Source organism: Geospiza fortis, unplaced genomic scaffold, assembly GCF_000277835.1.
Source record: "Geospiza fortis unplaced genomic scaffold, GeoFor_1.0 scaffold55, whole genome shotgun sequence".
Lineage (NCBI taxonomy): Eukaryota > Metazoa > Chordata > Aves > Passeriformes > Thraupidae > Geospiza > Geospiza fortis.
In genome coordinates, this window is record NW_005054308.1 from 6444480 (window position 1) to 6449422 (window position 4943).

Here is a 4943-nt window from a genome sequence, read left to right on the forward strand (position 1 = left end):
CAAGCTGATGTTGGATTTTTTTAATGGCATTTTCAGCTTTTGAAAACTTGTGATGAATGCTTTCTCTTGGAAGGTGTGAGGTGCACAGGTCTAACCATAGTTCATGAAAAACCAAATAATTTGTGCTCTTGCTGATAGATGAAGGTCAGTAGAAACATGCCAGGTAATGAGAGCAAAAGGGCAATTTACTGGAAATAGTGAAACCCTAATTTAATGTGCCACAACAGTGAGGGCTGATACAGGCAAATAAACCAGATGGAAGTCATAATTTGTAAACAGCCTATCTGTTGTCTTAACATCGATCACTTTGGGATCTCAGAAAAGCTCCAGGTTATAGAAAATAAGCAAGTGAGAATAGGTGATGTGATTTGACATAATTGAATGTTGTGAGTTAGTGTGATTTTTAAAGCATGATTTATTTCTATAAGACCCTTGTCTTTCATCAGTACCTAAATAGAAATTCTATTCATTAGGTGGTGTGACACCTTGTTTTGACACTGGAATTTGGAGAGTCCTTTTAAGCTGCATGCTGGGATGAAATGAGAACAGGCCTATCTGCTGCTTTCCTATTGCAGATGAACGATTGCTGCTCAGTGCTGGGATAATAAAGTAATTTAATTTTGGACATTGATTAACTTCTTAATTCAGACATTGAGATCCTCTTCTATCCAGGTCAGCTCATGAGGGTTTGGTGAGATGAATTTCTTCAGCCCACAAGGGATGTGTTTGCCCAGGACCAGGGGAGATGCCCTGTGCTGTTGCTTATGAGAACTTTCCTTTCTGGCTGGAATCACTTGGTCAGCAGCAGAGTGAACTTCCTGAGCCTTTTCCTGTGCTGTTAAATCTGGGACACTCAGAGTCAGAGGGCTGCTGACCTGCTTAATACCTAAGGATCTCCAACACCTCTAATGGGAGAAGGAGAATAAGAATTCCCGTGCCTAAATTGTTGTTTTTGGAGGAAGTCTCTGTAGTGCCTTTGCATGTAAGGGCAGGGTCTGACCATTTCCTTCAATCTCTTCTCAGAAGCAGCAGCTCTGAGAACAGTTATTTGAACAGTAAATCTGTGTTCTGCCAGTGGGACTTGCTGCAGTGTGGGGTAACGTTCAGAGCGAGCCAAGGTGGACAGCCAGGCTGCATTACCTAAAATCTGCACAGCACCACTGCCCCAGACACCAAGGGTATTTTATTAGCCCATCGAGAAACAGCAACATTCCTTGTAATGGTTTTGATAAACAAGTTGGTTATTTAGGGTTTTCCTGCTCTTTGTACCCAACCTAAGCTGGGGTGGGGAAAGAATGTTTTTTTTTTCACAGACATTTGTGGAGCCTGTCTTCTGCTCTGAACCATCCACAGAGCAGCTCTGGAGTTGTTTAAGGCAGCTGTCTGGCTAAGAAGAAGGTTAAGACTGGGCTGTCAGAAAATGTTTCATGTAGTTTACGTTGATTTGTCTTAAATGCAAGAGTCAGGATGGATGGATCAAAGTCCCTGCAGAAGGCAGGGTCCCAGACATTTTGTGCTTTTACTGCAATGACACAAAATTAATCTTTCTTTACAGAATGATTTATAAAGATTTCTAGAATTGTCTACATGGTCACATTTTCAAACCTTGGCTCTGTAACCTTTTTAGCAGGGTCTCTAATGGGGCTATTAAAGGTTGCAGACCAAAGCAGCTGAAGAGTATCCTTAGAACCATCTGGTCCAAGACTTGCTAAATCACTTTTATTTCATGGAGATGAGGGACTCTGCAGAGACACAACAGGTCATAAGGCACAACTTCTAGTGGATTTTAGTTAGAATGGAAAATATTCTGCGACTATTGACAACATCTGCTACATCATTTATCTTGTGGCTCTGGAAGTCTCAGGCTGGAGCTTCACTCTGTAATGTTACCTCTCCCTGCAGAGCTATAGCAGGAGCCTTAGAGATAGCCAATCATCCCCTTTACTTGCCAAGACTGTTTTAGAAGGTTTTTTTTTTTCCCACAAAGTTGAGGCTTCATGTTCTCAGTGGCACCTTCTTATTGTTTATGAACTGGCAATGAAGAGCTCTGTTACTGACAGGAGGGAATAGAAACAGGCCAGGTGGAGCAATCCAATAGGGACTGAGGCTGGCAGCAACCTTTAGCCTGTGAGTCACTTGGAGCAGTTGTCTGGAATCACTCCTGCAAGCTGACAGATCGTTGTTCAGAAGGGGCCAACCCTGATCTTGTGTCACAAAGGTCGTGCTGCTGATTCCTGATATTAAGACCAAAATCAGGCCCAGAGGTTTTCAAAGCCTCACAGTGTCCATTTGGGTAAGGGGTCAGTTCTAGGGCATCTTTTCTTATTTGACAAGGTGCATTCCTACCTCCAGCTTGTGCAGTGGTGTTTCTGGACCATTACAGCTATGAAAATTCAATGGTACCACAGAAAGTCCAGGATAAGGGAGCATTTTGTTCTGCATGAAGGAATTCACAGCTGAACACTCAGGGTGTGTAGTTAGACTTTGGGAGAATGATTGATTGTAAATGTCTCCACAGATATAAGCAGGACATCTGGAAATCCCTGCGTCCAATTTTGCCCCAAATTGTCCAATCTATTTTAAAGAACTAGCACTTTGCTTTATCTAGATACCTGTAAGGAAAGCTTGGCCAAACAAGCTGTTTTCGTATCCCAGCCCAGTTCCCATCCCTGCCCAGGTTCCCAGTAAAAGCCTGAGTCACAGCTATGTGACTGCAGTCTGAGGAGGCAGGTAGCAGGATGGGAAGTGATCTTCCATAAAGAAAGACATGTCAGAATAAGGCACATATCACAAATTCCTTCTAAAACACCCCAACTGGAACAGAAACAAATATTATATTGGCAGTACCATAATGTTTGCATTCACACACCAGCTGGTACTCTTTCACATGGGGTCTTGTTTTTTAAAAGGCTGGTGGAGGATATTTCTGTTAAGCAACAAATCTAGCCTTATTTCTATATTGGCTTGTTTTTCCTATATTGGGTGTATATAATTTTCCTTGGAATGTTAGATTTTCTTTTTCTTTTCTTATTTTTTTCATATATATATTTGTGTGGTATATATGCTAACATAGAATGCATTCTCTTTGACAGGCTGACAATAAAGCGTGGTGTACTCTGTAATTTAAATTTATGCATACTTCTCTTATGGATTATTGGATTATCAGCTTTGAGTTTGTTAAACATCATGTATGACTGAGTTTGAGTAGGAGTAATTGGCACACATAATTTATGAATGACTGTTAATTAATAAACTTCTCTTACTGAAACTGAAATAGCAAAGCTATTCCTGGACTAGAAAGGCTGGTAGATTTTTGGCCTGTAATAAATTGAATGCATAACAGGGTGGGAGAGAAAAAAAGAAAAACGTGTGTAGAGTCAGTTCTGGGCAAGAATTACTGATTGATTTTTTGTTTTGTTGTTGTTTTTTTAAATGTATTTAAAACATTATTGCAGTATGTAAACCAATTTGATTTCATCCTTTCCCTGTAATTGTGGTAAAGCATTTTTGAATATTTTTAAATGTTGATTTTGAGGAAATTGAAATTTCAGAAATAACTTTTGGATGCAATATGATGTAATACCACATATGTCTGTGTATAACCTATAACATTATGAACCTTTGCATTAGAATCTGAAGTGACTGGTTTACCAGGGGTTTGAATTGCCCATGACTGTGATGGATGTCCTGGGGACCTGTCAGTGCTCACATGTGTGATGTGATGGAGCACAAGTGTGAGCAGGATCTGCAGGACGAGTGTGCATCAGTTTCACTGTTCTGGCATTTCTGTACCAGGGACGTAGCAAATGCAAGCCTGGAAATACTATTTTTTTTTTCAATTATGTGATTTTCCTTTTGCTTTCTGGTGTTTGTGTTGTTTAGTCTTGTTTGTTTTGTTTGTTTTTTAACCCACTCTTCCCCACTGTTGAACTAAGAGTTTATTGCACATCCATTTGCTCCCTGTCAGCCCATCCCACTGTGTCCTGCAGGGCTGCAATACGCTTGTGACTGAGATGAGAAAGGATGGCTCTGAAGTGTTGGTTGTTGGGCACTGCTTCTCAGAGATTGGTGATTTTAGTTATTTCTAGAACTCTTGTTTTACCTAACATAAACAATTACTGCTTTGAGTTCATGAGACAATCTTGCTGTCTCTGAATTTCTGTGGAATTACAGGAACAAGTGGGGATGTTCCATTTTTTTATATCTAGAAAGACTTTTATGTTCAAAAGGAAATAGAATGTTAGCTCAAAGTCTGGCCAGTACTGCTCTGCTGCTGTGATTCATAAAATAATGAGTATTATGCCAGTGATTTTAAGCATGTAATGCCTATGTTTTCACATTAAACTACGAGATGAGACTTTGGCAAAACACAGAAGTGAGAGCCATGCAACTGAATGGAAGGCTGAGACTGATGAGCAAGTTCAGATCATGAAACAGGGTTTGTTTTTTCTCCAATTGCCTATATCTGGTGTCTCTCACTTGCTACAGCAGGCTGCATTTTTCATTGAAATATAGAAGCTTCTGCTGTCCAATCCTTTTTCTATTTTATAAAAGCACTGCAAGGATAGATGGACAAGAAGCAATTCTTTAAGACTAAAGCTGTTCCTTCTATCTTAGCCTTAATGAGAAACTGAACACATCTAAACCAGAGTCAAAATACAGCTGGGGGATAATAGGCATAATTGGAAAAAGCTCCCCCCAACCCCCTTTGCTTTTCATTTAGATTCTGCAAAGAAAGAATATTCAAAACAGCATGAAAGAGAAAAAAATAAGTTGGGAAGGAAGGAGATTATTCTTTGCTTTCGGTGATTTTAAACACAGCCAGCTAAGAACAGAGGGTGAGCCCTCAGAGGCAAGCAGTGGAAGCATCCCACGGAACTCACCTGCAATCTGAGCATGGGGAGGGGGCGAGGTGGGAATATTTACCCGGGCAAATTCAAGTG

The 4943-nt window shown here is 40.4% G+C and overlaps 1 protein-coding gene across 1 annotated transcript in view; it reads right to left on the reverse strand.

Annotated features, from left to right (window-relative positions):
- GLRA1 (glycine receptor alpha 1) overlaps positions 1-4943 on the reverse strand; it is a 35150-nt gene that overhangs the window by 29858 nt on the left and 349 nt on the right. The window lies entirely within an intron of this gene.